The sequence below is a fragment of the Parasteatoda tepidariorum genome, chromosome 9 (assembly GCF_982258835.1).
Source record: "Parasteatoda tepidariorum strain Cologne lab strain chromosome 9, Ptep-v5.0, whole genome shotgun sequence".
NCBI lineage: Eukaryota > Metazoa > Arthropoda > Arachnida > Araneae > Theridiidae > Parasteatoda > Parasteatoda tepidariorum.
In genome coordinates, this window is record NC_141763.1 from 16667134 (window position 1) to 16681012 (window position 13879).

Consider the following 13879-nt stretch of genomic DNA (forward strand, 5'->3'; position numbering starts at 1 on the left):
ATTATTTATTTTTTGTAAATATTACTTTTATTTTACAAACCTACTTAGCTAGAAATAAAATATCTATTTTCTAAGATCATATTTTAAGTTTCATGTATTTTAAATTTGTTTTCTTTGTAACCTAGTTATAATTCCTGATGTAATAAATAGAAATTTATTGTAGTTTTTTTTATCAATACTTTTAAAGATTGGTTACTTTTCAATAGATGGCACCACTATGATAAAGTTTAAATTTAATCACAATGATATTTTTTTTAAATTTTGAGTTGTCCTTTTACAATAGGATTTTTGGGATGAGTTAGGTGTAGTTAAGTTTATTAATATTTAATGAGGATTGTACCTTTTCACCAGAAAATTAATTCTTGAAAGCATTGATAGCTCAATTAAAGGCATAAAAACTAATTTCTTTCATTTTATGATTTAAAATTTATTGTAAATATATACTGTTAAAAATCATGTTAAAATGAGAAAACTAAAACAAAACTTGACATGTAATAAATTTTTTGTACCATGAAAAATATTCAAGGACAATGATTAACAAAACACGAAGTCTAATTGAGAGTATTGACCTGTAGTGCACATATAAAAGAAGCATTTAAATAATTCCTGGAGTTAAGCTGTACTCCGTGCTACACAATTTATTTTCTCATTTTAAAATGAGCTGAAAATTTGTGATTCGTTTATTTTATTCAGCTTACTTAGTATGTTACCTAATGTATCTCTTATCTTTCATGAAATAAATACTTATAAATAGCAAAACACTATTTGGGCTTTATTTTTTTTAAACTGTGTCTTTAATTTTGTTAAATGCATATTAAGTCTAATGAGTGTTCACATAAATTAGTTTATATGAAATATTTATTTATAAATTTTAAGAAAAATGATGTAGAGGGAATTTCCAAATTTCTGAAAAATTGAATTTATAAATCTTAAAACATTTGCATTACAGCTTTTTCTGGAGCCTGTAGTGTGAGGACTAATTAGTATATATTTGTGCTGGTTTTCACGATGGAAGCATGTAACAAATTAAACAATTTACTTTTAACAAAACAAAGTCACTTTTGGTTTTCATAAACCAGGAAATCCCTCATAGGAGAAAGTGTTCATAAATGAGTCAATTTTCAGTTAGTTTTGTAATATTTTCGATTTGATTTCTTTAGCTCAAAATTTTATGTTTATTTGGTTATAAGAAAAATTTATAAAAATTGGATGAGAAAATGCTTACTGTGAATAGATAAACAAAAAATAGAAATTTAGCCCATTCAGTTCCAACACATGAGGTTGAATGTGCCATTTATAGTTATGAATGGGCCACATGAAATTCTATTAAATATAATATAACAGATAATGATTAATTTTACATCTGTTAAAATGGTCTGTCTGAAACAAAAATTTATTTTAATTAAATTTCAAGTAATCAATTTCTAATAAACTAATATTCTGAAGAATTTATCATCGGGCAACATTTTTCTTTAGAAATGAATATAAATTATGCCTTTTGAACTGCCATTTAATCTAAAATCTTTAACAGCCATTTTAATAGTTTCATACATAAAAAAAAAGAATTCTAAATAGGAAAAAAAAGCAAGCAAAAGCAAAATTGAGAAAATAATCTTCATAATCAGGGCAAAGGAGGTCCATTCAGTCGAACGTATAATTTTTGTATGTGTATTCAGAATTCTGAAGATAATTTAAATTCAAACATTGACACATTTAAAGTTAGTCTACAAAAGGTAATCTAGTTTTCATTAAATAACAGATATTTTTTAGGTATTATATATATATATATATATATATATATATATTTTTTTTTTTTTTTTTTTTTTTTTTTTTTTTGCTGAAAAAAAAAAAAAAGAAGTCACAAATTTTTCACATTTGATGTGTTCGACAGAGCAAGTAACTCCACTTATCGGTAGCATTTAAAATTATTTCATGTAAATAAAAATACTCTTTCATATATTATTAGTGGCCAGTTTATTACCACACTCCCCAATTTTTTATGTATATTAATTGTCACTTCAAAAGTGATATCTTGGCAACAAAAAAAAAACAGTTATGTAAAAATATAGATTTTGTTACATTTATATACCAATTGTTTTTTATCAAATATTTAAATGATTATATCAAAAATAATCTTTGTTTTATCAAAACAGATTTTAAGAATAACAGGTTTAAATTTAGAGAACCGTGTTTTCAATTGAAATCACAAAACAGAAGCAGATTACATTAGTCTAATTATAAATTATTAGCAAGTAATATATATGCATATACGTATAGTATATATGGATATACAGATGTGCAAAAAACTACATTTTTGTAGTTAATTAAAAATACTTTATTATAAATATAGTAAACTACAACCACTTATTTTTAAAAAATATAGCGATTACTTTCCCATCTTTAGAAGACGGACTTGCTGGAGAACTTAAATCACACACATGTTGAAAATGGTTTTGAATAAGGAAATTGTTTATTTAAACATGAATTATTATGAAATATTTGTTCATGTTTACACGAGCAAGTGTGTAATTCTAAACCATTTTTAACAAATTACTTTAACCTTCAGCTTTATGTATTTCTCAATAGTATTAAAGAAACACTAAAAAATCATAAATTATTTTCAATTTTGATAGGTGTTTAATGCTTTTTTATTTACTCTAAAATACAAAGTGATTAAAAAATTACAGAGAATTCCCTTCTATTGAATTAACATCAATGCTTTAGAAATGTACATTTACATATAATTTTAAATACAACAATAATTTTGTTTTTAAAAGTAAGACAAAAATAATTATGCATTAAATAAAAATGATTCTTTATTTCAAAAAAAATTCAACGCAACAATGTTCTGAGAAGAAACTCTTCAACATAGGAATTCAAATTAGCATTTGGTGGATGTATAATGTCAAGCAGAAAAATATTTTTTTGACATAATAAAGTTTTCAACATATTGAGAGTTTACTGTAATACACAATTCTTATTGCATCCTGATGCAATTAAGTAAAAGCTTAATCCTTAATTAGAAAATATTCTTTGATTGTTGACTAATTTTCCTCCTATGCAATTTTTAAGAGAGATGTCTTAACAAAACAAAAATAAATTATATAAAAGTTGACTTTTTTTCATAAGAATTTGCAAAATCAACAATACTGCTCATAAGTTAAACATTTTAAAAAGGTAGACATTTCTTTATACTGCGGACAATTATAGTTACAATAACAAGATATTATAATAATTTTTATTTTTACCAACTTTTATCTGGGGTGGAAAATTCTTCATTGATGATACCACTACAATTCATTTATCAGTAAAAAGAATTGTGACAATTTATTGCAGGTTTCCAGCCAACATTAGTTTCTATGAGTACGTCTTATTATAAAACAGGAACAGGATCTAGAATAACACAACAATAAAAAAACATATTAATCTATACATAATCACATATATTTGATAAACAGATTAAAACTACATCTACTAATCAATAAACGCTATCTAAATTAATTTGATTTAAATTGTTCGATTTTAAATATCAATGAAATTTTTTTTTCAAAGAATTAAGTTTGATAAAAAATAAAAAAAACTTGTTTAAAGAATGAGAAAATAGATATATTGTTTTTTTTAAATTCGGAATAGAAAATTGTTTTAATCATTTATGTACTTCAATATCACATTTATTTTCGAAGGGATAGCATAGAACAATTTTAAACTATATCAGATAATGGAACATATAGCAATTATTTTATACCAATTAGTGCAAAGCAACTCGTTACACCTATATATTAAATAAAAAGATCTAATGAATGTTATATTTTTCAAAAAAAGAAATCCAATTAAAAAAGCGAAAAATATGCCAGACAAAATTCCAAACAATAAATTCAAAATGATCAACACGCATTTTAATGTTTTTACATTTATTATAGAATTCCATACCTATTAATGATCGATTATAACTGCATAAAATCCGTGCCATAATAAATAAAGAATATTAATTTCTAAAAATATGAAAGAAGATCGCCCGATTTCACGAATAAAAGTATGTTTAGAAATAGCAGACAGCTGTCTGTTCGGAATCGTTCGTAAAATCGCTCTACCGATTAAACTCCGAAATTGACGAAATTTTTTAGGCCTTCACATCTCAGGATTACAAACACACCCAATAAGCGATTCAGTTTTACACATATTTTAAAAATAACATTCAGGGTTAGATAAATTCAATAAAGAACAATACGTGGCAGGGCCGTAACTACGCCGGGGCAGTCGGGGCACCGCCCCGGGGCCCCGACGGTCAAGGGGGCCCCATATGAAAGGACCACGCGACATTTTTTCAAAATAGTTTATATATATAAATGTATATATATTTATTTGAAAGAGATTGTGTGAAGATTTGCTGAAATCTTCTTTTTCGTAGTTACAATCGACTTTAACATAGGGTGAAAGACTCTTTCCGAGAATAATTTCCAGAAAAGAGTAACGGAAAGGCATTTTTGAAGCTATACCCCTAATAAGAAACTTTATGTTGTTCTGAAATTAACTTGAATGGGCAAATAAGGTGCCTTTTGAAATTTGGGAAAGTAAAGTGAAAGTGGAAAAATATCTTTATTTTCACTCTTTTTTTTTGAGGGTAGAAAACTTTATTCTGTTTCAAAATTGTAAAGAAGTGCTTCACCCCTTCTGAAATTTAGACATTCTCAAAAGTAAGTTCTAGTAGAATTAGTACATTCAGCTATTTTTTTCAGCATTTAAGTTATTTTCCAAATAGAAAACTTAATTTTCCTCCAAATAAAAAAGAGAAATCTGCTTAAATTTTTTTTTGAAGGAAAAGCAAATTTAAAGATATTTTCCAAGTAGAAAATTTTATTTTCCTCTTAAATAAAAACGAGGAGCTAAGAAAGTACTTTGCTTCTTCTGTAATTCAGACATTCACGAAAATGAAGTAAAATTGCTATTTAACTCATTTTTTTCTACTTTTAAGCTATTTTTCAAGTAGCAAACTTTATTTTCCTCGTAAATTTAATTGATGAGCGTCATTCCTTCTGAAACATTGACATTCACTACAATAAAGTAATTTTTGTTTATAAAATAGAATTAGCAATTTCAGAAAAAGAAACTACTATTTTTTTCACCTTTTGAAGCTATTTTTCAAATAAAAAAATAAAATACCGAGCAAATACCCCCCCCCCCCCAACCGAGACAAATACGTCTGTTTTGTTTGAAATTTCTTCCACATATGACAATTTCTAATTTATTAAGAAAAAATTTTAAAATTAAAATTTAACCAAAAGAAGGGCTCAGCATAAAAAATAAAACAAGTGTTTAGGAAACTAAAATAGTTGCCTCTCTTTTACCCTTCCCTGGTGTAATAAAATGCATCCTTCACTGACATATATTTTAAAGCATTCCTTGACTCTCAACACCTGCAGATCAACACCCCAGACAGTTATCTGATCCCTCAAAATATAGGCATCTCCTTTTACACCATGAGAAAAAGTCCTTCCTTTGACTTCTTTAAATTGCCCTGGGCTTTACGACCGGACCCTAGGCTTTTTGTCCTTTTGTAAAATATCATATATTTCCAGAACCATGCATTTGTCGGTTAGTCACAGTTGTCTTAAACAAGCAATTATCTAGATGTTCTAGGACAGGGATGGCGAACCAATGGCACGCGTGCCATTTATGGCACGCGACACACTATTCCGGGCACGCCACCGATCACAAAGTTCACTATGAAGCGTGTTAACAATTAAAATAAATTCACAGAAAACAAACAAAATAAATAAACAATTATTAACAAAAAAATTAACAATTAATGCCAACAAAACAATTTATGACCATAAAAACCAAGCTAACAATAAATAACCGGCAAAAAAAAATTTAGCAGTCCTGCTTAACTAACATCTTACAACCTAATATAAGTTATTTGTCATCTAATCTGCAACAGCAGAAGTCACACTGACGTTACTTTAAGTTGAAATACGCTGATAACTGACGCATTGCAAAATGTTTCTTCTTTTTTTTTTCATAGTAAATAAAGAGTTTTGAGTTGATAAAGTACTTAGTATTATTATTATCTCAATAATCACGAAGTCAAAATTATTTGACGGCACGTCTATGACATCATTAAAAAAATTTTTGAAAAAATGGCACGTTGGTGCATAAAGGTTCGCCACCCCTGTTCTAGGAAAACAGAAGCAAGCTTTTAAGGGATCGAAGGGGATTTCTTTTGTTGACATATTTTTTCTGAAAGAAACACGGGAATCACTCTCTGTTAAACTTCAATTTTTAGCTCCTTTAACTGCTTCATTTAAATGAACTATTTTTAATTCAAATATAGATTTTTTGTTAACTTTTATTTTGTTCAATCTTTCAAATTAAAATTTAACTTTAATTGATACTAATTAAAATTATTTGCATCTTTTTTTAAAAATATAAATGTCTTTAAATAAATGTCTTTAAAAATATAAATACTTTGGATTACAACAAAACGAAAAGGAAATTGATTTCTAAGGAGGTAAGCAATTGTTTACATTAAATTATTTTATACATTCAAAACTGCGTATTAATGTACTGTTGGAATTGCTTTTATGTAATACATTTTGTTCTTATTTTATATTTTTAAAATTAAGACCATTAAGTTTTTAAAATTGGAAATTCGATTTTTTATGCTTTTTAACAATTTTGCTTTCATTCAAAATTGAAAAACAAGCTTTGATTTTGCTTAAAAAAATCAATTAATTTAATTAAAAAATCGCATTTAATTTAATAAAACGTTATAAACATTGTTTCGTTGAGAATAACTGAAAATATGTCATCATTTAAAGTATTTTGGTTTAAATAAACCATTGTTTTTCAATCAATAAAAAAAATTTCTTCGAATAAAATATTTTATTAGGTTGTTTTGATAATTCTTTCTACTTTTATGAGAGACTTTAGTAGATTCTTTAAGATCGGCATTATCTACATTGCATTAAAATTAAACTAATTTCAAATTCAAAAATGGTACATGTTGTAGTTTTATATACTTAAGAGAGAGAAAAAAGAAAATATGTTAATTCAAAAAGCAAGGAAATATCACGATTGGGTTTAGAATGCAATTAATCTTCTTTTAAATTTACTATTTCATTCTTATCTTATACGATAACCACATTATATTGAGCGGAGCTAAGACATCAAACCCGTTGCACATTTATTCTGTCTTATTTATTTGACATCTCTGTTGTTTTTGCAACACTAATTTATATAAACAAAAGTAATCTTTATTCTAATACAAAAAATTAACCTTAACTTATACTTCAAATATTAAAATAACGAAGAAATATATTTGATACAAACGTTTAACTAAAATATTATTATTAAAAACAGCTTTAATTAGAAAAAAAAATCATATTTTCAAAAATGGCACAATATGTTTCCATAACATTTGAGGAAGGAGGTAGTGTTGAGCGCACTTAACATAGTGTTTTTTTTAATAAAACTGTTATAGGATCATCAAAGTAATTATCTTGTGGTAATAACTTTCTGAGAACTTTTTTCATGCATTATTTTTCTCAGTTTATAGCATAAATTTTTGAAAATTTTAATACTGAAACTATAAATATTGCTGATGTAGGAAAGGAATTTATCCGACCATCGATCAGAATTACATTTAATCATTTCTGCAAACCATCAGAACCATCGACCATCAGAATTACATTTGAACATTTTTGTTTATGAATTGAATTACTTTATTTTCCGTTTTCAATATTGGAACAAGATGTGTAAAACATTACACTTAAGATTAAATTAATTCAAGTTTCCACTTTTTTTTCTTTCTAGTTTTGAGACTTATTTTTTTTCCATTGTGAATATGATTTTCTCTGCAACCAATATTTAAGATATTCATTGAAATATTTTGTTCAAAGCTATTGTATTTTTCAATATAGAAATCCAAATCACATAAAATTCATTGCCATGACAAACCATTAAAAAGGTTTTCTTCTTATTTTTCGTTTTGGAAAAATAAGAAAAAACCTTTTTGGAATATTAAAAAATATTAGTTTCTTGTCATAATTTTTTATCATATATAATTACATGACATCATAAGTAAGTATATTTATTTGTTATTTTGTCTGTTCAGAAGTTTCGATAGGCAAAATATTCATGAATGAATTCTTCTCAAAATATTGCTAGTATATTTTTAGGACCCTGTACAACAAATACCATTTTGTACTAGAACTTATTTATCTTACATTGCTATGCTATACAGACAAATGAGGTAGTATTTCGTCTGTATTTTAAATCACTGAACCAAATAAGACAAAATACGAAACAACAGTGCTTATATTTGAAAAGTTGAAATGTTTCTTTTTTTCATGTGTGTGTACAAAAAGTACCGTCTTTGAAATGCACTCATTATGAAGAAGACCATCATAACTTCAAAACTATTTATCCTATCAGCTTGAATTACATCTCATTTAATTATGTATTAAAACTTTGATCGAAAATCTTTCCTTACGTGATCTACTACTTAATTCTAGAAATATCTACAAGCTTCTCTTGAAACATTTGAAATGTAAATTAATTTGCATTGCATTACAAAAGTTTATTTTTTAATTCGATAAAACAAATGTTATCAAGCAATTTTGCATACATATATCAATAAATAATCGTCAAAATGAAAAGTGATTTAAAAGCCATTTAAAACTATCTAGCTTGTTATGTATGAAGGAATGCATGTGAACTTAAATTATGTAATGAAAAAATATTTTAACTTATTAATTAAAGATGATAGAAATTAATGATACGGTATTGAAATAACCAAAAATAAATTATAAAAATTTTATTTCCTAGTGATCATATGTTTAAAATCTTGGTTACAATAAATTAGATGACAAGAATATGTAAAAAGCGAAAATACGTAAAAAATGTCTTAATATGCAGACAAAACGTTAAAATTCAAACTTAGAATCTTTTTCTAAAAGCACTGTTTGTTCGTTTCTCAAAATGTAAGAAATCTTAGTCAAATCGAGATATTTTGTTTCTTCTTTCTTTTCCTCATTTCAATAATGTCTTAAAATTATTATATCCTACCCTTTAACATTTGAAAGAAAATTCTAACGTAACTATACTATACTATATCATTAAAATTTCTTGTTATGCTTATTCCTAGTATTCTAATGTAACACTTGAAAAAAAATGACTTTTACACTTGGAAGTTCTGAAACTTTATTTTATATCTAAAATGACTGACCTATATGATGATAAACGACTGGTTTAGGAGGAAAGGAAAGTCTAAAATATAAATAGTTGTTAAACGTCTCTTTTAAATGCAATTGCTTATCTATAAAATGTGTATGAGATAATTAATTGTTCGCCCATTTGAACTAAAATTGAAAGAAATTTTTGTATGAAAATCTCACTGAATTAAGAAATTAACAGAGAAGTTAATGACTTTGAGTATTTACATTTAGATTACGACAATAAAATTTGAAATAAGAAAAGAAAAAACATTAAAAATTGTCAGTTACTAACAAAAATCGCTATAATGGATTAAGGATGCATGTGTGGTGTGACAGTGTGTAGAGATTATACTTGTTGTCATACTTTCTCAAAATTGAAACTTATAAAAAATTATTTGAGAAGTTCGATGAGACAGGATCGATTGAATGGACTTGCTCTACTGTCTATTGAAAACGAAAGAGCACGAAATATTGATTTCAGCGATATAATTGTTGAATTTGCGGCAACAAAGGCCAGGAGAAATTAATTTTAAGTTTTGAAATTTTTTATATCTGATTTTAGAAAGATTTATGTTCAGCAATTTTAAAATTTTTATAATTTATTATTTAATTTTTATTAATTAATAATAGATTAGCAAATTTAGTGGATTGTGTTTCAAATTATGAATGGATTTATATTTTGTACTAATAATTATAAATATTAATTTTTTTCCTTTTTTTATTTTATATAAATTTTTTTTCACCTTTTTCAAAAAATTTTATTACTATGAAATCTATTTTACAATTCACTTTAAATATTTTTCAAAAACTGAAACTAATCTAAAATTTTAAATATGAAATCTTTATTATAGACATTTATTTTAATGCGAACTGATGTATTATAATCTTTCTCAACAAACTTAAGTGTATAAATCTATCTACCAAACTAGAGCCATTAAATACATTTAAAATCTGTATTTAGTATGTGTTTTGTAATTATTTTTAGATGTCTGTAAGTCTTAAACACTTGTTTGTCTTTTGTAATTAAAAATTAATTTTTTTAAATATAACATTTTACATTCTAGTGTTAAATTTACAACTTACAATATTTTGTAATCCCATTTCTATGTGAACAAGTGGATTATTTTCATAAATATATTAATCAACATGATACATAAATAGCTAAAATGACGATTAGAGATGGAATACACAAAGTTTTAGAAAGGGCCCCGGCAAAAATTTGAGCCCCAGGGCCCCGAAGGGTGAAGTTACGGCACTGATACGTGGTAGCATGTGTGGTCCATGCCACAAAATAAATTCTCGATCGCAACGCTTGATTACGCCCTCTAGCGGGAGCCTGAATATATCGGGCATTAGTTCTATCATAACCATTGGCAAAGACGGACGCAATTATTTTAGCAGCAAATAAGAAGCAAAATTTCCCTAAGGAAAAGGCAGAAGAACTTGGAAAAACTAACCAGAACACGCCGAACATTTGAAGAACAATTTCTCAATAATTTTTACTTTTCAAGCACCAAAAACATAACTTCCAATTTCATGATCGCTTGCTGTTACAGATGTGTGTATTACGGTAAAATAATTATTTCTGTCTTCAATTCATTACAAGTTAAAGTGAAGTCCACATTGCTTTCGTCATTCCAATGAATAAATGTGAATTCAGAACTGTAATAGTTATAGAATATTTTTCCTTTTTATAGAATAGTATATATTTCTGTATCTACATAATTTGGAAAACAACAATAAAGAATCATCTGAATTACTTGAAATAGTATCATTTGTGCTGATTATTAATAAATTTTTATCGTTTTCTTGGTAAGTATTTTTTAGTTTTGAGAAAGAATAATTTCAACTGGAATTCAGTTATTCTGTTTTCAAGTTACATATTAAAACTCGTATCGAGATCATACAATTATAAAATTTTGCTGTGGGGTATGTTATCTAAAAGTAATGAAGGGATAATCTATGTATATATTATTTGAAAATAAAATTTTCAAGCTAAAAACATTTCATTTGGAATTCTGCTCATTTAAAAAGCAGGTGAGTGTTATGATTTTTATAATAAAAAATTTGCTAGTAAATAAAAATTTTTTTATTTGATGATAGTTCTCAACAGAATGGTTTTTTACCTCTGATTAAGAACTATATGAATAAAAAAAGAAACAATATGAAAGTTTTTATTTCAATGAGAGTAATTTTTAAAATCGTTTTTTTATCCTAAGAATTCTTTATTTTTCGTTTTTTAGTTTATAATTTTTAGAATAAATATTCTTGTCAAAATACTTTTTTTGAAAAATTAAATGGTATAACATTATGTGTTTTCTTGCATATTCTAATGTTTGAAGTAATATGATTCAGAAAAGTATGGAATAAAAATTCGGTACGTAATAACGCCACCGCAACTACAGATTAGGCGGTTTTTAAGTGCCGCCAATCAACACCTAAAATGTTTGCGACAGTTCATAAAATAAAATACTTTATTTAAAATCAAAGTAGTTAATCGGATTTCGGAGGAAAATGGGCCGATATAGAGTTTAACATAGATTCAAAACAATCTTTATTTTCCTTCACCTGATGCTGTCGCCATATGAACTCTAATAAGATTCCAAATAAAAGAACATTTCCAAAACGTACGTTTACCAAGATAAAGTTTCATGTCATGAGGAATTGATACATTTTCGTTCTTTTGGTAAAATACTTCACTCCTGAAAAAATAAAATTGCATCTTGTTCTGTTTTTGGCAAATACCAAAGACGCATTTTTGTAGCACGAAAAAAATCGCTTCAAAAATCAGCAAACAACAAGGAATCCAAAAGATGATATCCAGGATTATTTGATGATAATTTTCCATACGTCCGATTATGAATTAAAAAAAAAAAACAAAAACAAGAGCAAGTTCTTTATTTTAATGTGAGGAATTTTTAGGTTTTTTTTTTTTTTTTTTTTTTTTTGTAAGCATATTTTATTTTACGTTTTTAGTTTCTAAATAATGATTTTTATTGATATTTAAAATTTTTTAATAAAAATTGTTGTCAAAAAACTTTTTTTACGAAATTAAATTATATAAAATTATGAAGCTTGTATATACTTTTTGTTCATTTTAATTTTTGAAGTAATATGATTCTTAAAACTATGGAATGTAAAGTTTAAATAGGCCTTTCATGTTATATCATTAAATTTAGTAAAACTATTTCTCAGGCATTAGGTTTTAACTCTAATAAGAAAACATATTTTTTTTCTGTTTATTTACAAATATTTTTCCGATGTGTTATGGATGTTTCTTCTCTAAACAAAAAGAGATACCATTTTGTTTTCGTTTGCATAAGAATGAATATCAAACATTTTTCTTTTTTAAATTTAATAAGCCACAATAAAGAAGGAGCGTTACAATGCTATACATTAAAGACGTCTCCAGAGTAATTGAATGACTGTTCATATAGAAATCGCAGGTATTCGTCTCATGCAACAACGCTCTTGAAGAAATTAGCCAAAAATGCGATCGAAAATTTGAGCTCCTTAATTTTAATACTACTGCAATATTTCGCCGTATTTCAAGAATCTAATCTAAAAAAAATTTATTCACAATTATAAAACTTTAAACAAAGATAATTTTCTTTCTTATATTGTCGAAAAATTATAATTTTAATCTACCGTAGGCAAAATTTTTGTATTACACATTGGTAATTGAATTATTTTGCAAGTTTTAAGTTCCCTAAAGACTCTCTCAGATTCGGCTGATATTTTCCGTACGATGCAAATTATAAAATTTATATGTGGTGTAAAATTTGGCAAAATTAAAATCGGAATTTTTTTAAAAATGTAACTCTAACAACGATATTAGATTCATTTGAGTTAAAAACTATTTTTATCTTATCAACCGGCAGTGCTATCTAACTAAATAGACATACTGTTTAAATCGAATTTCATGATTTTTAAAGTACATTTAATGTTGTCAACACATGGCAGCTATAGATTCAACAATGTAAAATAGTTATAAATTCAACAACGATATTAAACTAAACTCAGTGGCACGACAGCTCATAGTGTGCCAAGGCCTACTGTGCCCATTACAGTTTTCTTGACCTTGGGCTCTGGGGTGCAGGAGCAGATGTTCCGGTCAGGTTGTCAGCCGAACGCGGAATCCCCCAGTGCTTAGTTCCTAAGCATGCTTTTGTACTCATTTATCGACCCACTGAAGGGATGAGTCAACCTTGCCCGGCCCGAGGATCGAACCCAGGTCCTGTGGCATGGGAGCGCGAAGCTCTGACACTCAGCCACCGGGCGTCTAACAACGATATTAGATTCACTATAAATTGGTTTGAGTTAAAAACTATTTAAATCTTGATGAATCGGTAGGTAGATAAACAAATTACTAAAATCAAATCTGCTATAGATTTTATTTAAAGTTATGGCAAACTTAAATTAAGATTATTTAAATTACGCTAATAACTTCAAATATTGTGGAATGCTAGAATAACTTTCGGGTTATCATTTATGCAGGATGTCATTTCGAGTTTTTGATTTTTTTTTTCTTAAAAGGATTATTTTGAAATTATTTGTCCTATGGGATACAAATCTAAAGTCAAAATACACAAATTTGTACTACTTAATTAAAAAATAGGTGCTTAAAGCCTGAGAAGATGGCAGTTTTGGATTAGTTTCAGTAG